This window comes from Ambystoma mexicanum, chromosome 13, assembly GCF_040938575.1.
Source record: "Ambystoma mexicanum isolate Mex_15411 chromosome 13, UKY_AmexF1_1, whole genome shotgun sequence".
Lineage (NCBI taxonomy): Eukaryota > Metazoa > Chordata > Amphibia > Caudata > Ambystomatidae > Ambystoma > Ambystoma mexicanum.
Genome location: NC_090938.1, coordinates 20,206,332 through 20,233,298, shown reverse-complemented (window position 1 = coordinate 20,233,298; position 26,967 = coordinate 20,206,332). Strand labels below are relative to the sequence as shown.

The following is a 26,967-nucleotide window of genomic DNA, read 5'->3' as shown; positions in this document are numbered from 1 at the left end:
GGAATTCGCTAGTAAGCAGAAGAGCATCAGGCAGAGCACGGAAGGAGCAAGGAAACTCACTGGTAAGCACAGGAGCATCCGGCAGAACATGGAATGTGCAAGGGATCTCACTGGTAAGCAGAGGAGCGTCAGGCAGAGCACGGAAGGAGCAATGGAACTCACTGGTAAGCAGAGGAGCATCAGGCAGTGCACAGAAGGAGCACAGGAATTCGCTAGTAAGCAGAGGAGCGTCAGGCAGAGCACAGAAGGAGCAATGGAACTCACTGGTAAGCAGTGGATCGTCAGGCAAAGCATGGAAGGAGCAAGGCAACTCACTGGTAAGCACAGGATTGTCAGGCAGAGCATGGAAGGAGCAAGGGAAGTCACTAGTAAGCAGAGGAGTGTCAGGCAGAGCATGGAAGGAGCAAGGAAACACTGGTAAGCAGAGGAGCGGCAGACAGGGCATGGAAGAAGCAAGGGAACAAACTGGTAAGCAGAGGAGAGTGAGGAAGAGCATGGCAGTAGTAAGGAGACTCACTGGTAAGCAGAGGAGCGTCAGGCAGAATATGGAATGTGCAAGGGAACTCACTGTTAAGCACAGGAGCGTCAGGTAGAACACAGAATGTGCAAGGGAACTCACTGGTAAGCAGAGGAGCATCAGGCATAGCACGGAAGGATTAAGGGAACTCATTGGTAAGCAGAGGAGAGTGAGACAGAGCATGCAAGGAGCAAGGGAACTCGCTGGTATGCAGAGGAGCATCAGGCAAAGCATAGCAGGAGCAAAGGAACTCACTGGTAAGCTAAGGAGCATCAGGCAGAGCATGGAAGGAGAAAGGGAACTCACTAGTAAGCAGAGGAGCGTCAGGCAGAGCATGGAAGGAGAAAGGGAACACACTAGTAAGCAGAGGAGCGTCAGGCAGAGCACGGAATGAGCAAGGGAACTCACTGGTAAGCAGAGGAGAGTCGGGCAGAGGATGGAAGGAGTAAGGAGAGGAGCATCAGGCAAAGCAAGGAAGGAGAAAGGGAACACGCTAGTAAGCAGAGGAGCGTCAGGCAGAGCACGGAATGAGCAAGGGAACTCACTGGTAAGCAGAGGAGAGTCGGGCAGAGGATGGAAGGAGTAAGGAGACTCACTAGTAAGCAGAGGAGCGTCAGCAGAACATGGAATGTGCAAGGGAACTCACTGGCAAGCAGAGGAGCGTCAGGTAGAACATGGAATGTGCAAGGGAACTCACTGGTAAGCATTGGAGCGTCAGGCAGAACATTGAATGTGAAAGGGAGCTGACTGGTAAGCAGAGGAGCATCAGGTAGAACATGGAATGTGCAAGGGAACTCACTGGTAAGCATTGGAGCGTCAGGCAGAACATTGAATGTGAAAGGGAGCTGACTGGTAAGCAGAGGAGCGTCAGGAAGAGTACGGAAGGAGCAAGGAAACGCAGTGGGAAGCAGAGGAGTATCAGGCAGAGCACAGAAGGAGCAATGGAACTCACTGGTAAGCAGAGGAGAGCGAGGTAGAGCATAGACGGAGCAAGGGAATTCACTGGTAAGCAGAGGCGCATCAGCAAAGCCTGGAAGGAGCAAGGGAACTCACTGGTAAGCAGACGAGCATCAGGGAGAGCGTGGAAGGAGCAAGGGAACTCACTGGTAAGCAGAGGAGTATCAGCAAAGCATGGAAGGAACAAGGGAACTCGCTGGTAGTAGAGGAGCATCAGGGAGAGCGTGGAAGGAGCAAGGGAACTCATTGGTAAGCACAGGATTGTCAGGAGGAGCATGGAAGGAGCAAGTGAACTCACTGTTAAGCAGTGGATTGTCAGGCAAAGCATGGAAGGAGCAAGGGAACTCACTGGTAAGCTCAGGATTTTCAGGAGGAGCATGGAAGGAGCAAGGGAACTCGCTGGTAAGCAGAGGAGCATCAGGCATAGAACGGACGGAGTAAGGGAATTCACTGGCAAGCAGAGGAGCGTTAGGCAGAGCATGGAAGGAGAAAGGGATCTCACTGGTAAGCAGACGAGCGTCAGACAGAGCATGGAAGAAGCTAGAGGACTCACTGCTAAGCAGATGAGTGTCAGGTAGAGCATGGAAGGAGCAAGGGAACTCACTGGTAAGCAGAGGTGAGAAAGAGCATGGAAGGAGCAGGGGAACTCACTGGTAACTTGAGGAGAGTGAGGCAGAGCATGGAAGGAGCAAGGGAACTCACTGGTAAGCAGAGGAGCATCAGAAAAGCATGGAAGGAGCAAGGGAACTCGCTGGTAAGTAGAGGAGCGCCAGGCAGAGCATGGTAGGAGCAAGGGAGCTCACTGGTAAGCACAGCATTGCCAGGCAAAGCATGGAAGGAGCAAGGAAACTCATTGTCAAGCAGAGGAGCGCCAGGCAGAGCATGGAAGGAGCAAGGGAACTCACTGGTAAGCACAGGAGTGACAGGCAGGGCATGGAAGGAGCAAGGAAACTCACTGGTAAGCACAGGATTGTCAGGCATGGAAGGAGCAAGGGAACTCCCTGGTAAGCACAGGAGTGACAGGCAGGGCATGGAAGGAGTAAGGGAAATACCTGGTAAGCACAGGAGTGACAGGTAGGGCATGGAAGGAGCAAGGGAACTCCCTGGTAAGCACAGGAGTGACAGGCAGGGCATGGAAGGAGCAAGGGAAATCCCCGGTAAGCACAGGAGTGACAGGCAGGGCATGGAAGGAGCAAGGGAAATCCCTGGTAAGCACAGGAGTGACAGGCAGGGCATGGAAGGAGCAAGGGAACTCCCTGGTAAGCACAGGAGTGACAGGCAGGGCATGGAAGGAGCAAGGGAAATCCCCGGTAAGCACAGGAGTGACAGGCAGGGCATGGAAGGAGCAAGGGAAATCCCTGGTAAGCACAGGAGTGACAGGCAGGGCATGGAAGGAGCAAGGGAAATCCCTGGTAAGCACAGGAGTGACAGGCAGGGCATGGAAGGAGCAAGGGAAATCCCTGGTAAGCACAGGAGTGACAGGCAGGGCATGGAAGGAGCAAGGGAAATCCCTGGTAAGCACAGGAGTGACAGGCAGGGCATGGAAGGAGCAAGGGAAATCCCTGGTAAGCACAGGAGTGACAGGCAGGGCATGGAAGGAGCAAGGGAAATCCCTGGTAAGCACAGGAGTGACAGGCAGAGCATGAAAGGAGCAAGGGAACTCACTGGTAAGCACAGGAGTGACAGGCAGGGCATGGAAGGAGCAAGGGAACTCCCTGGTAAACACAGGAGTGACAGGCAGAGCATGGAAGGAGCAAGGGAACTCACTGGTAAGCACAGGATTGTCAGGCATGGAAGGAGCAAGGGAACTCCCTGGTAAGCACAAGAGTGACAGGCAGGGCATGGAAGGAGTAAGCGAAATCCCTGGTAAGCACAGGAGTGACAGGCAGCGCAAGGAAGGAGCAAGGGAACTCACTGGTAGGCACAGGATTGTCAGGCATGGAAGGAGTAAGGGAAATCCCTGGTAAGCACAGGAGTGACAGGCAGGGCATGGAAGGAGTATGCGAAATCCCTGGTAAGCACAGGAGTGACAGGCAGGGCAAGGAAGGAGCAAGGGAACTCCCTGGTAAGCACAGGAGTGACAGCCAGGGCATGGAAGGAGTAAGGGAACTCCCTGGTAAGCACAGGATTGTCAGGCATGGAAGGAGCAAGGGAACTCCCTGGTAAGCACAGGAGTGACAGGCAGGGCATGGAAGGAGCAGGGGAACTCCCTGGTAATCACAGGAGTGACAGGCAGGGCATGAAAGGAGCAAGGAAACTCACTGGTAAGCACAGGATTGTCAGGCATGGAAGGAGCAAGGGAACTCCCTGGTAAGCACAGGAGTGACAGGCAGGGCATGGAAGGAGCAAGGGAACTCCCTGGTAAGCACAGGAGTGACAGGCAGAGCATGGATGGAGCAAGGGTTTCAACGTCAAAGTACAGAAGAATCAGATCTCCAGATTCCAGGTCAGGGTTCGAAATTGCCAAGAGCTGGGGGCTATTTAGCTCCTGGTTACAGCCAAGGGAAGCCTGGTTAGCTTGAAACTAAAAGTTACCAGAAGCTACTTTTGATTCCTGCGACACGTGGTGCCATATAAACATAGCTATGTCATGTTAACTGTGTAGGTTTGGGAATGTATATAAAAAAGGGCCCACCTAAGGGAGAGGTTAAGCATATTGGATAGTATAGAATACATAAAAAAAAGGTAGTTTGCAACTTGCGCACAAGTTAGATTTACTAAGCACTATGTACTAGCTCCTGGTTCCCCAGAAGTAGCTCCTGCCTAGTGGGTAATGAGCGAAAGCCAAGAGGTGCTTGGTGCTCCTGGCAAACAATCCCTAATTTCAATCCCTGTAGGTGATATTGTGATGTGCAGAACTGGGCAAACCTTAGATCACTGACTGAGCGTGTCATAAGTGCAAGGCTGGGCATCACTGGAAATGTTATCGACCCACCCGTCACACGTGTCTTCTAGTGTCTGTGCAGCCATGTTAAGATTGGGGAACCCATGTGAAGTATGATGCAGATAGCTTGGTGCTCTGGGTATGCCGTGGTCGTCGGCACGCAGAGAAGCACAAATACACTGTGCATAAAACCTCCAGCCTGCAGGTGAGCCTTGGTGTATAGAGTGGCCTGGACTGTGTACGCTACGGACCGTGAGAATCTGGTTTAACTGTACATGCTTGGAAGATAAATATTTTAGTTGCCATGAATATTCTTAAACATGGGATAATGATCATTGTGACAACGGAGACTGTGTCCATATTTTCTTTCCAAGTTTTTTAATTCTTATGCTCAGATCATACTGCAGAATTCCAAAAGACGTGCATTTAAACTGACATTTCCCAAATTAACTGTATGCATATTTAGAGGAGGGTGACTGATATGATGTCTATGCACTGGGACTGAGCATATCCACAGCCATCCTTACCTTGAGACCTAGCTAAACTGATATCCCAGCCAATTCACCCTGGCATCCAAATCCTGAGGCTGCCCCAATCAGTCTATATGGTCCAATGCTACAAACTTTATGTTACAGTCGGTGTTGTGAAAAATTAAATGAGCACTAAGGCCAGTGCGTGTCATGTCCTTAGTGACTCAAGCATGCAACTGAGAAACCAGACGTATTTGTTAAATTTAAAGCTCTGCAGTCATTGTTCCGTTCCCAAAATGCTCACTGATGTCATGCAAAGCGGGCTGGAACACTCAATGGTGTTATTTGTCCACTTGCCCTATCTCACAGAAATGTTCTGAAAAACAATACGGGCCTGATTCACAGAGCATTTTCCTATGGGGTTTTGCAATTATAAAATGCTTCTGTGAATTAGGCCCTAGGAGTGTACATCTTCGAACGATAACCCATCAGAAAAACATGTAAATGGTTATTCTGGCTTTTGCTATTGTGCTTTCCTCAGTTAAAAAAAAGAAAAAATGTGCCCACCTTTTTATGACCACAACATATTGCATGGTGTTGTATTGTATTTGTTACTTATATAGCGCTCTTTCCCCACTTGTGTGGCCTCCATGCGCTTTTTCCTTGGTTGGAACGCCCTTGGTGACCGTAGTCGATGTGGTTAGAGATTCTAGGGGATTGGCTTAGATGCGTATGTGAATGTTTGCCATTCTAAGACTTGGGTGGCTGGCGAGGCTCGACTAAGCAGCCCAGAAGAGGTCAGACACGTGGGCGGGTGATCTTGAAGGTTAGAGATAGAATGCTGTTGTCAAGAGAGTCTGTTTAAGGCCAGCTATACCGGGTTCTTTTCAGGTGGTGGTCGCTGTATGCCAGTGGTAGAAGTGTTGTGGTACGTCAGGTGTTTCAGTCTGGACGGCTATGTGTGACACTAGGCCGGATGTGCTTAGCCGTAGACGTGTTCTATTGTGCATGGATGTTTGGCCGTGCTTGCGGCCTGTGTCCACACTAGTGGTGTGAGCTATACGTACAACAGGTTGCAAGATTGCTTATTTGTCCGGGTCTAGAATTGAGAGTCCTGTAGCGATGGGCCTAGGTTTCCTACTGTAGCCGGTATCGGCGTATGATCAGCAGAGACAGAGTCAAAACCTAGATTAGAGGATCCTGTACAGTGGGAGAAAGGCCTATGTTTCGTAGTGCCAAAGGTTTAAAGATATGGCTAACCTACGTCGAGGCTACACCTAGATTTGAGTATTCTTTATAAGGTAGAGAGCCCTGGGTATCGCACTGCGGTATGATTCGTCATATAGTAAGCCAACTTGGAGGGTGCACCTAAGACTGAGAATCCTGTATGGTGGGCAGATGGCCCAGGTTTCGCAGTGAAGGAGTTCTTGACATATAACGTACAAATGGAGGGGGCTACCCCCTAGATTCGTGTAGGTGAAGGAGGCCTAGGCTTGAAGGTTGTAGGTTTCAGCCTATTGTATAGTAGGTATCTGTAAAGTAACAGTCATCGATGGTTTGATGTACCTAGCTTGGGGAATAGGTTTGTGGTGGGGGATTGTTACTGTTGGGAGCTTCCCAGAATGAGCGGTGAGGGTTAAAAGTGGCAGTGAATAGTTAATGATGTGCGTGTGCTAACCAGGGCCACTTATCTCATTGATAGTGGTCTCTAATGTGGACTGGTGGGCAGGGGCGCAGTGAGTATGATGCAAGTATAGCCACCGCAAAGGCTGCTGGCTTTGCTCGGGTGCTTGTTGGGTTGGAATGTTGTGTATGATGGATCACGAATGCCACAACGAAAGCTGCTGGTGTACCTGGAGTTCTAGTCGGCAGGCTGGGTTATTGAGCGGTATGTGGTGGTGTGCCAGGTGAAACCGCTGCGAGAGCTGCCGGCCCCTGAGTTATGATCAAAAACGGTGGAGTTTATTAATGGTGTGTTCACGGGGTGCAGTGGCTTAGGAAAGTATTGGGAAGAGCCAGGTTTTAAGGGCCTTCCTGAATTTCAAGAGGTTTTCGATGTTGCAAAATGTGTAAGGGGATGGAATTCCAGATGATTGGCGCTTGGACGGAGAAGGAGGAGCCGCCAAGTCTTATGGAGCTATGCAGTGCGATCACTAGGCGAAATGCATTTCGAGATCTGAGGTTCCTGGAAGGTTGGTAAGGGACAATTTTGTCTTGCAGGAATTCAGGGCCAGTGTTGTGGATTGTGCGATGGGTGATGCACATGGCTTTGAAGGTGGTGCGTCGAGCAATAGGGAGCCAGTGGAGGACTCTCAGGGTAGGGCTGATGTGTTCTCTGGCGGGAAGGTTAATGAGCAGGCGTGCTGCCGCATTTTGGATTCTTTGGAGTTTCCGTACTTGGGATGCAGGCGCTCCAAGGTAGAGGCAGTTTGCATAGTCAAGGCTGGAGAGGATGATGGAGTTGATGGCTGAGAAGCAGTGGGGATAGGTGAGGTAGGGGAAAATCCTCCTGAGGATACGTAAGTGAAAGAAACCGGTTTTGGATACGCTGGTGGTGTGTTGGGTGAGGGATAGATCTGAGTCGAATTTGCATTGAAGGTTTTTGACCACTTTTGAAGGTGCAGGTGCTTGTCCTAGTGATTCGGGCCAAGGGATCATTTGGGGGATGAGAGATGTTTTCCCGCAGAGTAGGATTTCGGTTTTCCCTGGGTTGAAGATGAGGTGGTTGGTCGTCATCAGTGATCAATATCAGAGAGGCATGATGACAGGTCTGGGCTGCCGGATCCTTCGGAATTTGGGATTTGGAGGATGATCTGGGTATCGTCTGCGTTGTTGCAGCAGGTAAGATTGTACGAACAGATGATTGCGGGAATGGGTTGTATGTAGAAGTTGAAGATTAGCAGGGGCGTGGATGCTCCTTGGGGGAATACCTTTGCAAACTGGACGTGATATGGATGGGAAATGGTCAAGGTGGATGATTTGCGACCGGTTAGAGATGAAGTAGGAGATCCATGAGAGGGCTGTGCTTTTGATTCCTAGCGTTTGTAGCCTGTCCTGTGATCGATGCTATTTTAAGCTGCAAAAGGTCTAGAATGATGAGAACCGTGCAGCCGTCTGCGTCGGCTGTTCTTTTTAAGTCATCCCAGATGGAGACTAGGGATACTTCTGTTCCCCTTAGTGGTCTGAAACCTGATTGTGCTGGGTCTAGGAGGTTATTGGATTCAGCAAATTGGCCAAGCCGTTGGTTTGGCGATGAAATGCGTATTGGAGATAGGTCAGTTGGGCTGGAAATTAAGATTGGATAAGCAGGAGTTAGAAGCAGCTCCTGGGAAACCAGCATTAACCAGTCACCAGGAGCTAGCACTGGGGAACAAGGAGCTAGGACACAGTGTTCCGCAAATCTAACTTCCACAAAAAATGCAAGCATATCATTGTAGCCATTATTTATGACCCCTTATGCTCTAAATGTTGCATACATGTGTCTGAATGTTTATTTATAGATTGTCCTAAATGCACAGAGTTGAATTCACATAGGTATTTTTGTTCAGGATCAGTTGGCCTGGGTAGACAAAAGTAGCTCCTGATAACAGCTGGTTTTAAGCTAACCCTGCTCTTCTAGGCTATAAGCAGGAGCTAAATAGCTCCCAGCTCCCCTAAATTTCGAACCATGTATTGGAAGTGATAATTAAAAATCAACATTGTACAATTTAAATGTTAGTACAATTAAATATTTCCCTTTTTATCTCCTTTTGCAAACCCCTCCTCCTCAAAGATATCTGTTCATTCCCCCCTCCGGTCATACAGCAGTCAGTAATGACTGGTGGCTCTGATAACACCAGAAGAGGCAGTGCAATGGAGGGGCAGGGGGAGGAGGGGGAGAACTGCGAGTGGTCAGCAAAGAGAAGCAGACACAAAGAGGTACTTTCCTCAATATTAGGCATTTTATCAACAGAAAAATGGGTATGGATGAAGGCCTAACTTTCCCTATCCTAACGTGAATGCCCCTTCCTATTAAATTAAAACAAAAGCAGGATGACCTGGTGTTCAAACTCAATCTGACCCTCACACTAGCATATAAAAGCAAACAGTGCAAGGCAAGTGCTTCAAAATTCAACTTAATAGAAAAGTGCAACAACTCACACATCTTCACACTTCAACAAAAACACTTCTTGTATCCAGGGTTGGCTCCTTCCCCTGGATTACTTCAGGTAAGTTATTCACAATGTTCCTGTATCAAGACCAGTATCTTAAAGGCATTATAAATGTATCTTTCACCTACAAATGTCCTCAGGATGAAAAAACAAATGTTCCTTTCATAATTCTGGTACGCATAAGGCAAGGAAAAACGCATGTGTTTTCAAAGCTTTTCGTTGACAAAATGTACAATTGGAACAAGAACTTAATAAGACCAAGTCTCTTTTCAAAACACCAATTCAAAGTAAGTTTCCCAGTACACTCTCCTGCCAGGAGACTTCACAACTTCAACTGAAAACAATCCTGATATACTGGTGTACTCTCCTGCCAGGAATATCCCCCTTGTGGTTCACTTCGATCCCCTGGTGTATTCTCCTGCCAGGTACTCTTTCCAAAAGTGTTTCACTACCAGATACCCGTATCAGGCTTCTCTGCAACATTCACTCTCTTCTTCGATATTCTAAAAGTTGTAACTCGTCAGGGCAACAACCCTTGTTAACTTCAATTAGCACTTGCACCAAACTCCCGCACATTGGCATCCCTTATATAAAGGTTTGCTTTTTCAAGCGCCTTCTGTCAATCTCTCTTATAATGTCTCTTGGCAATGCGTGTTCCAGATTTCTCCAGACAGACCTTTTATGTCAGGAGAACTGCACCTCATTTGCCCCTCTTGTTCTTTGGGAAATATCTTTTGGCTTAGACAATACTGGTCACAGGTTTCCCCCAACTGACATCTCGTCAGGAGAATTACACCATATTCGCCTTTTTCGTTCAATTATATTTGGTCGGTATTCAAAGTACTTTCACAATGCTGTCAAGCATGTTTGCATGTCCCAGGGCCCCCTTCAATACCAGGCTGACTCACCGGTTCACCGTGCATCGGTTGAGATGTGCTCGCGATGGGCCAACTTGCCCTTAAGGACAGAGTCTCTCTGGGTCTCTGCGTCGGATCTTCTGGCCTTCGCTACCAAGACCTGCGCTGCTCCACAGGACTGTGTCCACTCTTCCAGCCCCACTCTGCGCTGTCTGCTCAATCTGGTTCTGAGTGATGCCAACCTGCTTCTGGCGGGAGTCTCTCATGCTCCCCATGGCCCTCCGTAGGTCTTCCTCTGCCCCCAATCATGCTTCCCGATCTCTGCAGCCTTCTTGCTCTCTCTTTCCTTGTTCTTCTTGTTCCTGACGCTCTCCGTGTCATCCCCTTATCCACAGCTGATCGGGGGATTTAAATGTCCCACGTAATTGACTGGGCTGACAACAACTAGACTGCACATCGTCACCGTACCTGGAGCTTTCTGAGACTTGGAGTTCCAATAAGTTTCAAATGATTTTGGATCACATTGTTCAACAGTTGTGTTTGAAATACAATCACCAAAAAATCAGATGTTTCACCTCTTCCATGGTCATTATGTATACATGGAGATTGCATAGGGTTCTGTTTAAAAGTGTTTTTCAGAGTTTTACAATCAGGTGGTTTTGAGTAATGGCAACAAGCATCAAGAACTCTAGAATTAAAGGATTTTCGGTACAACAAAGAGAAGTATACCGCTTCTCTCCCTGTGGAGTCACCACTCTCCCCTGACAGCCATCTGCTCCCATATGATCCACCATCAGAATATCACCCATAGGGTCAGGATCAGGTAGTGGCTGCCTACCCCCAAACACATGGGAGGAGACGTTAGGCTAGGGATCAGTGATGATCTGCAAGATTTATCACTGAACACACACTGAATCGGCGCATGATCTGCTGTGAACAGCTAGTTTATCTAATTCCAAATATGTGGCATTATTACCATATACACATTAAGAAGATCGCTGGAACAAGAAACACAACCTACATAATTTGAGTGCTTCCATTGGAAATGAGGACACGTGTTGGTATTACGTAATGGACGGTAGGCAATGAGGCAATCACTCCCATACAATGAAAGCACTCATACGTATTTAGTCATCAAGACGGCTTGCTCCGCCCATCAAGGAGATGCCGATTGTAAATCAGTCCATTTATCATGGAACGAAGGACAGTTACTGACAGCATGTTTCGAAAGAAGGAACATTTCATACACCGGAGAATAGCAGGAACTCTCAGAACATTGCAAACATGTTAAATTCTTAACAAATCTAACATCCACCATTTTATCACCGCATTCCAAAGAAAATAACAACCCCCCGGCCATGTTAACGTCAATACCTGTATTCTTGCACAGCTGCTGAAGGACAATGCAGCCATCTCTTCCACTGAAACTCCTGTCCTCGAGAGCACAGGTTATTGCGTGTTCTTATCGCCAGTCTACGTAGAGATGGGACATTTTATAAAATGTATTTTTGTATTAATGTGTCATAGTTGAACCTCGGCTTTTCACATATAACAATAAACACAACAGGAAAGATAAAACAAAGAAGAAAGAAACAAAAAAGGAAAGGAAAAAGAAACATTCCAATATAATTTTGCTACCATTTTCACAGTTTCTAGGAATACTGGAGTACAATACAAATATTTTGCAAAAACAACGGAACATAACCATAATAACTCATTAGACTCAATATCGAGACTTCATTTTCTGTCACATATTTCTTAAAATCACACATTCAATTCATAATTCAACCATATCTACAATAAAAAAAAAATACAGGTAAACACACTGTAAAACAGTTGGTACAGCATTAAGGGGACACAAACATAGCTGATGGGTCTGGGGAAGGGCAGAGACAGGTGTGGGGGATATACTGTCTAAACCTAAAGTCTACAGAAGGCTGAGAGCTTGGAGGAGATGCACAACCTTGGTCGTTAACAAAATCTCATGGCCAGCTATCAACTTCTCCCAGAACATTTCTGACAATAACTGGTCTTCCGATCCCACAAATTGGCCCAAGAGTCTCATCCTCAGATCCCAAGTATCCTTGCACTCAGCCAGAATATGTCTGAGAGTCTGGAAACCAGTAGACGCACACTGTGGGTTATGCCTGAGGGTCTGGAGGCCAGGAGACGCACACTGTGGGCAACTTTTTTGGGGATATCAGGCTTTATCACGGTCGAACAGTACTTCCCCTTTGTGGAGGAGGTTCAGCCGTACTCTTAAGAATGCACACCTCACCCTCAAGTGGATTGTCTCAGGTACCTGGGCAAATACCCCACCTTTTTGTCATGTGTGGAGAATGATTTAGCCAGAGTCAGCACCCGCACAGTGTCAATCCAATCTGTGCGTTTCATTAGGGCCTTCACCTTCATGGGATTGGCCAATAGGGTCTCCATATCACTTTCACATGCAGTCAAATAGCTCTCCACTACAGACTGAGAGGAACACTGAGGGGCGCCGAGCCAAGTGCCCACTGATGTCCACATATCAAATAGCTCTCCACTACAGACTGTGAGAGGAACACTGAGGGGTGCCGAGCCAAGTGCCCATTGATGACCTCATATGGTGAATCAGCTTTTGAAGTCAAAATAAGTCTAAAGTGTGAGACCGGCCTCCATTCAGCATACGACCCGCAATGATTGAAGGCCTAACACTTAGGCTTGCTATTGGCAGACTATGCAGAAGGCCCAACACCTTCTTCCATATTTGGCACTCTGCCCTTCACCAATTCCTTTTCCAAGATTGTGGGTTTACCTCCATCCCGTAAAGAATTGTGGGAACTATCGTGCCGACATAGGACTTAATGAGCGGCAGTATTGAGAAGTTGCAAAATGGGGTTGAAACTCTGCACATCTCTGCTGTTAATTGTGTAACTTTTCCGCCAAAGATCAACTGGGTTGGAGTGACTGAAGAGAATGCACAGAGAGCGAAACCCAGATATGCTACCACTGTCACCACTGGAATCATGTGGTCACCCAGTGTCAACTTGAAAATTGGGACCCGACATCCAGGCCTCCTAAACATCATTATCTTACACTTCTCTGGGTTAATTGACAAATCATTGGCCAAAACATAAATCCTCAAAGAATTTAGAAGGTGCTGCAAGCCAATGGCAGTGCGGTCCAGGAGGACAGATGTGTCGGCGTAGGCCAGCCACCTAACGAAGGCCAATCTTTTGTCTAGCCAATGCTGACGAGTCCACCTCTGCTCTCCATGGCCCACTCGCAGTCTCTCCCTCATTGCATCACTAACGCTAGCCTTGACCCATGCTGCCCAGCAAAGTAAATAGCACCAGATTACGGTCTGCTATTTCTTGTCACTGTGCTGCCTATTAGCAGTCAACTACAACCAGCCACTATAACAGTGCCTGTCAACATATGCACTGCATTTTGCCTTTGCCATTATCGAACAGTTGCATCTAGCCCGTCGATTGTATAGTGCATTTTGCCTATGCCATTATCGAATAATTGCATCTAGCCTGTGAATTGTGTACTGCATTTTGCCTTTGCCATTATTTAACAGTTGCATCTAGCCTGTCAATTGTGTAGTGCATTCTGCCATTGCCCCTTATCTGATAGTGCATCCAGCCGCCATACCATTGCCTGCTAAATGTATCAAACCAATGAACAGCCTAACCCAATGTATCCAACCACCCCACGCAAAACACTCCTCAGGCGCACGTACCAACACACACCTCTCTACCCCCCGCACCCCTACAACTCCTGACACTAGAGATCACACTAGCAACCCTCCTGCCCGCATCAGCTACCATGCCCTGCACACACCCCACACCACCTCTCTCACAGACCTCCTACTCGTCCAAAAAACGTACAAACTCCACCACATCGTATATCACACTCACTCAAACCCACACATCTCACACAGACAGTACGAACTTAAGACTGAGAATGCGCACCCTCCCGCTGCCCATTCTCAGCTTCCCTAAATCAACCATCCACAGAAATCACTCACTATGCCACCGCACCAAAGCCTCCTACCAGACTACTACCAAATACCCCCAGTGTAACCCAGCAACCTCATCTCAGACCCCTCCTCAACGCACAGGCTCTCATATGGTGAGATCCTTTAAACCAGCAATCACCAGCTAAAAAGACACAACCACATCCTCACCCACCTCAGGCCGCACCACAACCCACACTCACTCATCTTCTCCTAAGATCACCAAAGCCACTGAAGCACCTAAATGCGCACTTATCAATGCCCGATCCATCTCAGCCCATGCCCTTGAAATCAATGACCTTACTGTCACATCCAATTTAGACTTACTGGACATCATTGAAACGTGGCTCAATGAGGCATCCGGCCCCGTATAAAGCTTGCCCTCCCTCTAGGCTATTCCATCCTTCGCCACGAGAGAAAACTAGCCATAGGAGGTGGTGTTGCACTCATACACAAAGACAATCTCCCAGTCAGACTGTGTAACCACACATGGGAAGGTAATAGCAACCTTCTTTCAGTCAAGCTCCCCACATCAGCCAATGACACCTTAAACATTCACATTATATACAGAGCGCCCAGAACACCCATGGAGTTCCAAGGGAACCTCCTTCACGCATTAAGCAACAATCTCAAAATCTCGTCCAAATCCCTCCTACTCGGCGACCTCAATCTAGGTCTCACAGACTCTAGAGATAAAGCTGCTGCAGACCTTGCCAAAAACCTCAAAGACCTAGGCTAGACACAAAAAAATCACCAACCCCACCATCCCCACCAAAACACTATCCCATGCACCCCCTGCCATGGTAAGAAGCTCTAGAAAACTTACAGCAGACAACCTGCGGCCCCTCCTAGACATCAAAGAACTTAAACCACCATTTTCCAATGACCCAAAGGTCTTGGCAGACATCTACTCACGCACCCTTACCACAGCCATCAACACCATTGCCCCCATCGAAGCAAAAAAAGGAAGAAAATCCATGAACTCCAACTAATGGTTCACTGAGGACTTTCTGGCCCTCCGTGCAGACAAACAGTCTGCCCTATTCAATTGGCAATCCAACCCCTGTGAGGCCACCAAAGATGACTTCAAAAGAACCTCATCTATCTACAAAAAAGCAATATTTACAGCCAAATCCAATAACATTAACTCTCGTATATTTAAGTCAAACTCTAAATCTAGGGAACTTTTCTCCATCTTCAAGGATCTCACCTCTCCTCCTGCTAACCCTGATGAAATAACCAAACACCAAGCTAGGTGTAACAGTATTCAGGAAGCACTTCTTAATAAAATCTCACTCTTCCAAGATAAAATACAAACCCAACGTAATCTTTTATCTATCTCAGGCAAGGCCGACCCACCCCCCCATTACCACACACAAGCCCTCTCTTCTTCTCTTCACATTCAGAAATGTCTCGGAATCTGAAGTCCCTGCACATGCAAAGGTGACATATGCCCACCTAACATCATTAAAGACCGGGCTAACTCACTGGTCCCACTGATCACAGCCTTTATCAACACATCATTGTCGTCAGGCATAGTCCCTGCAAACCTCAAAGACGCCTGGGTCCTTCCCCTTCTCAAGAAACCATCCCTAGACCCTTCATCCCCTAGCAACTATCGCCCCCATCACAACCGTCCCCTTCCTCCTCAAAATCCTTGATAAAGCGGCCCACAACCAAATCAAGCACTTCCTCGAAACCCACTCAATCCTAGGAAAAGGGCAATCAGGATTCTGTAAAGGGCATGGCACGGAATCTGCCATTCTGGATGTAAAGAACCAAATCACCACAATAATGGACACTGGTAAATCAGCCCTCCTACTACTACTAGATCTCTCTGCCGCATTCGACCTCGTAGATCACAAAACTCTCACCTCACTAACGCGGCCCACTTCTCTAACCACGCCACCTCCTGGATTACCTCCTTCCTAGAAGGCAGAGCTATGAAAGTCTTCTCAGACACAGCTAACGCCACCCCTACCACCATCCACTGCAGTGTGCCACAGGGCTCCTGCACTGCCCCCACACTCTACAATCTTTTTGAAAAAAACAGATGTTGCAGCCAATGTCGGCTTGAGTTCCTATCTAGAGCGAAGCCTTTGTGCCTCTCTGGTTCCTTTCTCAGATGGCCAAGGGTCTGCACCAGGGGTGCCTGTATTGTGGCTGCAGCAATATATGTACAATTCCGAGAAATAAAGTTGGTACCCTTTAGTGCGCTCCTTGGGAAGAATTACTCAATCACTTGGTTATGTTAATTCCAATTTGTTTATTCAGTATAGGTTCTGGATACTCCATACACTTGAAGTTTCAATAAACAAACTTTGTCTCCCAAATTGTCTCCCAACACGTGTTTCCCCATGACTTTAGCCACGGTTCCTCAGGGGAGATTCTAAAGTGAAAAAAGAACCCAAGTTCATACATTGTATATAAACAGAGACTTAAGTGCATTAAACCTCTAGTTTCATAACCACTTCTATCTGAGAAGAGGACATACACTCACCCTTGTCATGTTTCTCATAATTCTGATTCAGTATTGATTGGTATTCAATTTTCTCTCTCATCGGCTCTCTATTTGTCTTCCTTTTGTTCTTTTTCCCTTTTTTTCTTTTTTTCTCTTTTTTTCCCCTATAAGAAAAATGCACAAAGCTCATATGCTTTGGTTCACATTCTAATACTGGCTATTAATGTGTTATATTTCTGAACAGCAAAGCTGTCTTTGCTGTCCTATACAGTGTGCTGTGTCCTTCCTAGCCTATATAGAATGGCATTTTAGTATTGGTCCATTATTACTAGTATAAATTCTGCATTTGCATTGGTATTCAGTTTGATTGAATTTATGCACCCTCTATGAGGTAGCCCTTTACACTTCTAGAGAAAATTATTTTAAATTGCTATAGAGTTTACCTTGTGTGTAGATTCAAAGATGTTCCTTTCTCTCGGTACGATTGCCTCTGTGCATCCGTGGTTCCCGGATGCATCTTACCTCAATTCTGCTTCTGTTTATATATCGCGGAGCACGTCGCGTGATGACGTCATCACGTAATGTGCCGCGATGACGTCATACGCGTCAAAAAACGTGCGGCGGCCATCTTGAATTTTTTTTTTTTTTTGTGTTTCTATGTTGTAGCCTTCATTTTTGTACAAATAATTTTCAGGTTGCATTGCTATTTTGCAAAAGAATGGATTAATTTTCAAAGAAGCCCTAAGCTAACACTAATGTCTTCTTTAATTTAATTGTGTCTCTAAATGTTATTGTATCTATGCGTATGTGATAGCATCAACACGTTGGATCCAGCTTTCCATTTACTATATTTCAGTGTATGTGGTATAGAGTATATAGGCTCTATGTATAAATGAACAACAAGTTGCTTATACATGCTTTCAGTGGTAGACAGAGAGGTACTTAGGATGATGCACATATACAATCAATAGTGTTTTTATAACCAGTTTGCCATCTCTGGATCTGTGTTTAGACCAGTTTGGCATGTATCCATTATACAAATCCATTTTGACTCCATTCTCCTTAATATAAGTTCTCTGTCTCCTCCTCTTTCAGGTTGCTCGATTTTTTTCAGTCCAATGATTTTGATGTCCTTGATGTCTGATTGTTGGTGTTCTTTTGCAAAGTGTATGGCCATTGGGTACCTTGCATCCCCGTTCTTGATTGCTCTAAGATGTTCCAATATCCGTATTCTAATTTCTCTTATCGTGCTCCCGATGTATTTCTTGTTGCAAATGCATTGTATAGCATAGATTACATATTGACTTCTGCAGTTTATAAATTGTTTGATGTCAATCATTTTTCCAGTGGGTAATTTAATTTGTTTGATTCCATTTATCATGTGTGAACAAATTGAACATTTGCTGCATTTGTAGGATCCTGTTGGTGCCGGCACTTTCAAAAAACTACTCAAGGAGTCCTTTACTGGGTTCCTTAGATGACTCGGACTTAATTTCTTTTTCAGAGTTGGAGCTTTTCTAAATACCATTGATGGTTTTTCTTCAATAATGGTGCTGAGTGTATCATCTGTGAATAGAATGTTCCAATGTTTATTCAAAGTTTTCTTTATGTTGTATATTTCACTACTGAATGTTGTAATGAAATGGGTTTTCATTTCTTTATTCTTTACTTTTCGTTTTTCAATTAATAGGCTGGTTCTTGTTACTTTTTCTGCTTTCTGAATTGCATGGTTAAGAGAGTCTTCTTTGTATCCTCTCTGTATAAAGTTTTCTTTTAGATCTGTTAGGTGTTTTTGGTACCTGGTATCCAAGCTGCAATTGCGTTTTATTCTAAGTATTTCTCCATATGGGATGTTCTTTATGGTGTGTTTTGGATGGTTGCTTTGTGCATGTAGCTTGTTGTTGACTGCTGTGGGTTTGATATACAAGTCTGTTAGTATCTTGTCACCATCTGTGTACAGTTGTAGATCTAAAAATTCTATTTCTTCTGAGCTGATTTTTTCTGTAAATTTGATATTATGATTATTGTCATTAAGATAGGCAATATATTTCAGGAGGCTTGTTTTGTTTCCATGCCATATCACAAGGATATCGTCTATGTAACGACCCTAGTAGACAATTTTATTTTCTATGAATGCCTCATGTTGCCAGGCATGGATTAGTTCAAAATGGCCCATAAATAAATTCACATATGATGGGGCAAATTTCGCCCCCATGGCAGTTCCTTGTTCCTGCTTATATAGGACTTGATTAAACAAAAAAATGTTGTTTGACAGAACGAAGTTTAGCATCTCTAGAATCATATTATTCTGATTAAGAAATGAAATAGACCTTGTTTTCAAGAAGAATTCCGTTGTTTCCATTCCTTTTGTGTGTTGGATGCTGGTGTAAAGTGACACCACATCCAACGTCACAAATAAATATTCTGCTTCCCACGGTATACACTCCATTTGTTGTATCGCGTGTTTCGTGTCTCGTAAATAAGAAGCTAGCCCTGTTGTTAGGGGCTGTAGATATAAGTCTATATATTCTGAGATTCTTTCTGTTAAAGAACCTATCCCATTAATGATGGGTCTACATGGTGGAAACGTCTTATACTTTTTATGTATTTTTGGAAGAAAATATATTGTTGGCATGACAGGTTTGTCTATTACCAAATACTTTGTTTCTTCTTCCGTCAGTAGGCCCATTTCTTCCCAATGTTTTGCCATTTGATTCCATTGAGCTTGTAGGTCTCTAATTGGGTTATTTTGTAGTATTGAGTAACATTTGGTGTCCTTTAGTTGTCTGGTTCCTTCTGTTATGTAATCTTGTTTCTTCATAAGCACAATGTTCCCTCCTTTATCAGCTGACTTCACAACTATTTCCTCATTTTTGGAGAGTGTATCTATTGCCTTTTTCTCAGCTTTCGTTAAATTGTATTTGATGTTGGTTTGCTTGTTTTCAAGGTATTTTTTCATAAATCATTGCTTACAGCTTTTTGAAAAAGATCTATGGCATTATTTTCCATTAAATTGGGTATGAATTTCGATTTAGATCTTAAATGTGTTTCCTCAGTCTGGAACGGATCTATATTTTGTTCCGCCATGAAGGTATCCAATGAGAAATCCGTTTCTGTTAAATTCATTATGTTTACTGATCCTTCTGCTAGTTCCACAGTGAGGGGTGAAATGTCTTGGATATTGCATTCTTTGAGTTTCATAGGTGATTCTGCGAAATATTTTCTAAGTTTTAGTTTCCGACAAAATTTAAAAAGGTCTACTTGTGTTTGGAAGTAATCCGTCCTATTGGCTGGACAGAAATTCAGTCCTCTATTAAGTGCTGTCTTGAGAGATTCATCAATATTTAGATTGGAAAGGTTTAGGACTAGATTTCCTGGTTCCCTCTGGTTTCTCTGTTCCTGGATCTCGTTAGCATTCCTCTTTGTCCTATACCTGTGTTTATTCGATCCTCCTCTCTTTCCCCTCTTGGTTTTGTGGAACCTATTGTAGTATTTCCGCCAACGTTTAGATTTAGAGATGGTTTCGGGAACATTGTTCGTTGGGTATATGGTCGATTTGTTGATTTGTGTCTCCGAAATTCTTCAATAAAAGACGAGGGGCCTAGCAAGTCTTTTGATGTACTTGGTTTGGAACTACTTTCTTTTTCTGATTCGCTGTTCGTTTCAGTTTCTGACGATTCTGTTGGTGTGGTAATATTATCTGTACTTGTTTTTGTTTTAAATTTAGTGTTTCCTTTAGTGTCATATTTCCTCTGATAGGTGTAAATTCTGCCAATTTTGTAGTCTATTTCATCCCTTATAAAGGTTTTCTGTTTTTTGTTCTTGATCTCTTCAGTAAATTTGTTAAGATATTCATCTAGTATTTGGTAGTTTTTAAATGTCAGCTCTGGTAAATTGAATTTTTCTATTGTTTCTTTAAGTTCCTCGATTTCCTTTAATGTTTTTTCATGGATCAGGGCAGAATGATTAATAATCCTTATCATCAAACCTTTTGAGATTTCTGTTAAATAGTCCTCCCAGTCCTTTAGTGCTTCTGTGTCCTCTTCTTCAAATGATGGGAAGATGCAAACTCTTAATCCACGAGGTATCCTCCCTACCTCCATGTACATCTTCATTGTTTTAATCTCCCACCATTTGGACAGTTCTTTCTTTGATGCTGCTTCCAATCTTTCGAAAAGATTTCTTAATGAAATTGATGTTTGGGATGCTATTACTACTCCTGTTTGTCTATGCCTTAAGAAAAGCTCTTCAGCTTCTGCATCCCTTTTGTCGAATATGTCTGTCATTTTGAAGTTGTGCACAGGTTCTGCTCGAATGGAAGCCTTTAGATTTATATTTTTGAAAAAAACAGATGTTGCAGCCAATGTCGGCTTGAGTTCCTATCTAGAGCGAAGCCTTTCTGCCTTTCACTTTAGAATCTCTTTAGAATCTCCCCTGAGGAACCGTGGCTAAAGTCATGGGGAAACACGTGTTGGGAGACAATTTGGGAGACAAAGTTTGTTTATTGAAACTTCAAGTGTATGGAGTATCCAGAACCTATACTGAATAAACAAATTGGAATTAACATAACCAAGTGACGACACTCTACAATCTGTTCACCAAGCCACTTTTTGACAAACTTGACTCCCTCGGCATAATCTACACAAACTATGCTGACGACACTCAAGTCCTCCCCCCCTCACAGGTTCCTACGATCACGACTCAACAGCCCTCCTTAAAATGTACGCCACCGTCCAGTCTTGGATGGCCACAAATGGTTTATGTCTCAATGGAGACAAAACCGAGATCATCATCATTGGTCCACAATAAATTCTGAACAAACCCCCCCCCCCACTCCCAATATGTCAACTTCTCCATTGAAATACCACCATCCCAGTCTCCTCCTCCGTAAAGACCCTAGGAGTATATCTAGATGCCACCTTATCTATGGACAAACAGGTTAATGCCATGTCTTCTGCTTCCGCCCACACCACCAAATTAATAAACGCTGTCAAACCATACCTAACCAAACAGAACAGCCTCTCCATCGCCAGAGATACCATAGGCGCCAAGCTGGACTACTGTAACGCCCTCCTAGTAGGCACCTCTGCAAAAAAAACCTAAACAGACTTCAGACAGTACAGAAAAACGTGCACAGAGCAGCCCTCAATATCCCCAAAATCTCAAGCACCTAATTAAACCACCATAATCTCATCTCCACGCTTACTCTCTTCTTTACATCACCACCCAAATAGAACACAGCGATACTATGACACCATTCGGTATAGCTGTTCTCATACCATCTTTTGCCTCATACTCCCCATCACTCTAACTAAACACTGCTGGTTACACATCCTCCAGCCTAGGCGTTTCTTCTCAGGCCTAACGCTGCCACACTCGGTCTGGATAACAACCTGACAGAACGAACACATACTCCTGATCCTTCAAACCTCCACACCTACCGCTAAGAAGCGGTTATCACACGAATGCCACACCAGCTGCACACATATCCGGTGCTCACACGCACCTTTTTGACTCTCTCTATTCTCTATACTGACCTGAACTTCAGTTCCCGAGGGCGTTCAAACTACCAGTGCTTTGAGACCATGCCAATGGTACATAAGGCGCTATATAAATGCAAAGTAACATAACACAACAAAAGAGATCACATCACCCAAGCAAGGAGGGAGGCTCACTGGCTTCCGGATAAGGATAAAATAACTTTCAAGACACTTAACCCACAAATGCCTTAGCCTCACCGCCCCCTCCTATCTCTCCGATACCATTAACCGTGACACCTCCATACGCCCCAGAAGGACACACCACACCAACCTTCTGCACATACCCTCATTCAAAAGAGCCAAAGCTGTAGGTATAGGCTTCCCCCATCAAGCCCCCAAACTCTGGAATGCCCTCCCTACTGCCTTTCATGCTGAAACGTCCCTCTCCATATTCCGCAAAACACTCAAGACCACACTATTCAACTGACACACTTATGCCCGCTGACAAATGTAAGTAAGTGTGAATACTGCCTGTTCTGTACCCACAGTTTTTACTTTGTATGTAACTGCACCTTTGCTCTACTGTAACCAGATATATTTTCCACTGCTATATCTAACACGCCTGCTGTAACAGCGTCACGATGCCTCCGGGCTGATGCGCGCTTTAAAAATCCCAATAAATAAATAAATGCTCCCCCCAGATCTGCCAGATATAGGTTGAAGAGGAGTGGTGCCACCATACATCCCTGCCTCACTCCCCTCTACACCCCTAACTGCCTCGGATAGGTGTCCCATTGCGTCCAGCCTCACCCTCAAGGAAATGTCCTCATGTAAACTCGAGAGTATGGCCAAAAGCGGGCTCGGGACCCCCAATTTTCCAGCTTGCCCCACAACCAATCCCTATTAACCATAATAAAAGATCTGGATAAATCTATCCAGGCTCCAAACAACAGTAGCCCCACCTTATCCCACGAGCCTTCACCCAGGATTTCCAAGACTGTACCGTTCAGGCTCGTTGAAAGGCCTTTCCGGAAACCTGTCTGGAACCTTGAGAGAATGTTGTTTTGCCTTCCCCCTCGTTCCAAGTCACCCAACAGCAAACCCGCAAATATCTTACTTTTCATGTCAAGGAGGGAGATTGGCCGGTAATCACTGGTTCCGTGCGATCTCCCCCCTTGAAAATAGGTAATACTATTGAGGTTTTCCAGGAAGGTGGGAATATTTTCTGCTTTAGAATGTTACGGAAAAGGTGGGATAGGAGCCTTCACCACATACCCACCTCTCCCTTGAAGACCCGAGAGGTCAGGCTATTAGAATAGCCGCCCTCAAGGAGGATGACCTACAAATTAATTATGCTATACTATTTTCAGAGCAGTACATTTCCCATGGTGTGTCCGGGATCTTGAGGCTCGATTTTGTAGGAGCCTTTTTGTAGAGCTGTGCAAGTGGTTACCGTTTGTCTCAGAGACTGCATTCCCTTGGAGGCTAGCCTGCAGGGCTGTCCTCTTATTTAGTAAGCCCCAACAATTATGCAAGCTCTTATTTAACAATGCAATAAGCATCGATTCTCCATCTTTTTGGAGGCAGAAGGGCTCTAAGTCCCTGTGAGCAATTCCTATAATTCTTCCTCAGGAAACCTACCCTTATTTTATAACCAGCGATTTCAAGGTGTTCAGCCCCCACGTACATCACCGTTCTGCGTAGTTCCCGTTTCTTTGCACGGGCCACCTCATCAAACACATGGGCACGAACTGGAAGCGCTGCTAAGCCTGTCTTCCCGCACTATCGACTGCCCACCAAAAATCCAACAAGTTCCCTGGGCTGCAGCCACTCATCAGGATGTGCCCACACTCTTTAACCCTATACCTCAGCAGCATACTATTCAGGTGTATTCCGTCCCTTCTGTACTTTACCAATCTATTCCCACCGTTATGGACCACTACTGGCTGCTGGTAGCCCAGCTCTTTCCCACAGTGTTCTCTCCACATAGTTGCCCTCCTCTCCCTCTATGACCTGAAGATGATGACAACTCTCAGAAATGCCAGGGGGAAAAAAGACGTAGTCGATGACTGAGCTTGCCCCTCCCCTTCTCCAGGTCGCTGATGGTGGAACAACCCCCTCTATCACTCCATTTGCCGTCTGGAGGTTCCAGTCAGCAAAATATTATACCCACCGTCTTCCCACAGAAGTCCATGTTTTCATTATTACCCCAAAACATTTTTTTTTGTCTTTGTTTGCTTTTAGATTGAGTCAGTGCTGGATTTTCTGGCATTTCTTACACACCGTACAATCCCCCCCCCACTCACCTCCCTCCACCTCCCGTTTCTACATCTGCTGTGAATACATAGAACCTAACAAGTGCAGAGTGTATACAGAATTAGTACTATTAGTACTGTGCACGTCAGCCAATGAATTTCGATGATAGCTGCATGTTCAAGCTATTCCCAATATGCAGTTTTTGTGGGAAGAGGATCACAATATAGTCTTTTTGTAGAAAACAAAGCACTATCCCTCAGTCTTCCTTAAATGTCACTTAATTCCCTTGTATAGCATATGTCACCCATCCCAATGGCAAAAAGTTGCACACTTTGGAGAACCACTTTGTAAGACGAGGCAAATCAGTCGCCTATCACCAAAAAAGAAGCAAGTTCCAATACAACATATACGTTCAAAACTGGTGTCGATTTTTGTCTAAAGTACTCGTCATGTAGCAGCAACACACATGTACGTATAGGGCATGGTTCTTGCACAGCAAATATTTCTACCATACATTTATTTACTTCAGCCCAATATTGCATTTACCCCGGACAGCTCCACCATATATGTTCCCAGTCTCCGCTTTGTCCACATTGCCGCCAACATTTATGCAAAATGGAAGATTTCATTTTCCTTAATCTAACCGGGTAAAGTGCCATTGCACCATCCGTTTGTATCAGAATTCTCTGATCTGGATCAATCTAGTGAGTTTAGGTATTGCTTTCCATAAAGCCTCCCAATCAGTATCTATTACCTCCTCCCCCAGTGTCAATTGCCATCGATGTTTGTATTTCATGGACCCCTTTACTTTTGTGTCACTCAACTCTTTGTATACATTTGAAATGAGAGCTCTGTTTTCCAGGTTGGATGTTCCAAATTTCTCAAACAAGGTTAATTCCTTGACTGCCGCTGCCTTTACTGGCGGGGCTAGAATCCAGTGCCCCACTTGAAAATATTGAAATCTGCTAGATTCCTGCAACCCCATTTCTTGTTTTCGTTGTACAAATGACTTGGGGAGTTTCTCAGTGTCTCACAACCAGCCTGCTTCCATCCCCTGAATGACTTGGGATCTAGTCCCGGGGTATACTGTGGGTTTTGGAACAGGGGTCTTAGGGGGATGGGAAAGTTGCCAGTAGATTTTTTTTACCACTTTATCCCACATTTCCTTCACTGTGCTAGTGATTGCACTCGCATGAATGTTGGCAGGTCGATCATGTTTTGGCAGCCACAGCACATCCCTGAGATGGGAGTCCCCTACCGCTAGTTCCATCTGCCTCTGTCTTTTGTCCTGCTCCCCTGTTGACCAATCCTTTATAACCCTTATCTGTGCTTGATAATATTTCAAAAAGTAAGGGGGGCCTAGCCCACCCTGCTCAGTTGGGACCATCAGTGTACTAAAAGCTAGCCTTGGAGTTTTCTTTTTCCAAATAAATGCATATATCGTTCTCTGTAACCTTTGAGAAAAATGCTGTTGGAACATGAATGGTTAACGCTTGAAAGCTATATAAGGCTTTGGGGAGCGTGACCATTTTCACTGAGTTTATCCTTCCCAGCCAAGAACTAGTGAGGGGACCCCATTTCGACTATGCCTTTTAACAATGGTGGATAACTTGCTGCGTATAACCCCTTAATTGTGGGAGTAATGTTCACACTCAGCAGTTTAATCCACTCCTTTGCCTAGCTAAAGTGTATCTGCGACTTTAAAACCTGGCTTTCTGAGGGAGATAATGATAAATTCAAGAATTCGGATTTAGTTTAATTTATTTTTAGGCCAGCTGCTTTATCAAATTTAGCAAATTCTCGGGTGAGTAAATGAAGTGTTACTGGGATCTGTTACCATAGTCAACCTATCATCGCGTAAGCCATCATTTTGTGCGAGGTACCTCCAAATTCAATTCCCTTTATCCCTTCGGTTCATCTAACGTTCACTAGTACAGGTTCTAGGTGTATGGCATACAGTAGATGTGAACGGTGGAGCCCCTGCTTTGTTCCCGGTTGTAAAGAAATGGGAGGAGACAGTTGGCCATTTATCAATATTCTTGCAAAGCGGTTATTCTAATTGGCCTTAACCATATGAATACATTTTGGCCCGAACCTCATTCCAGTCATGGTGGCAAAAAGAAACGACCATGCCACCCGGTCAAATGCTTTTTCCGCATCTATAGTGACAAGGACTGCAGGAGTCGGCTTCTTCTCCACCTTCTCCAATATGTGGCAGACCCTTCGGATATTATCGTGTTTGCCTTTGTTTAATGAATTCTGTTTGATCCAGGTGTATCAATATAGGAAGTACATTTTCCAAACTATTGGCCAACACCTTAGAGTTAATCTTGGCATCTAGATTTATTAGGGCAATATGGCAGTACAAACCGCAATTAGTTAAATCCTTTCCTTATTTTGGGAAAAGTAACATTTTCGGTTCTTCCATTGTGGGTGAAATAGTGTCTGAGCCCTCAAACGAGATGAACAATAAGGTTAGTATGGGGGCTAAAATTGTTCTGTATGTTTTATAAAACCTCGCCGGGTATCCATCGGGCACCGGAGCTTTGTTTACGGGGTGATCCTGAATAACTCAGACTCCTTGTTCCTGCGTAATCTCCATTTCAAGCCCATGCCTTTTCGTTTGTCTGATGCAGGGAAGAGTACTCTATAAGTATTCGTGTTGGGAATGTGTCTCTGGGCAATGGCACTTATATAGTTCCGAATAGAACAGCTGGAATTGGGGGGGGGGGGGCGTGGCTCGGAGCCGCCATGACTGGTACGGCTTCCTAGGAGCTCCTGCACGGCCCGAGGCGCCGACACGATTACCATCACCGCCAGACCCCGTTATGGAGCAAAAATACCAGTAATTGCAGATGAACCCTCGCCACGGCCATCGCTCGAGCGGGTACTTGCTCCGAAGCCGAATTACCTGGTTTCGGCTCGTTTCTCCAC

At 45.3% G+C, this 26,967-nt stretch overlaps 1 protein-coding gene across 1 annotated transcript in view; it reads right to left on the bottom strand.

Annotated features, from left to right (window-relative positions):
• Nucleotides 1-26,967, bottom strand: part of FRS3 (fibroblast growth factor receptor substrate 3) — a 165,607-nt gene that overhangs the window by 73,805 nt on the left and 64,835 nt on the right. Inside the window, exon 2 of the mRNA XM_069633031.1 lies at nt 11,211-11,309. The gene's annotated coding sequence lies outside the window, so the exon portion shown is untranslated. The remainder of the gene's footprint in view (nt 1-11,210; nt 11,310-26,967) is intronic.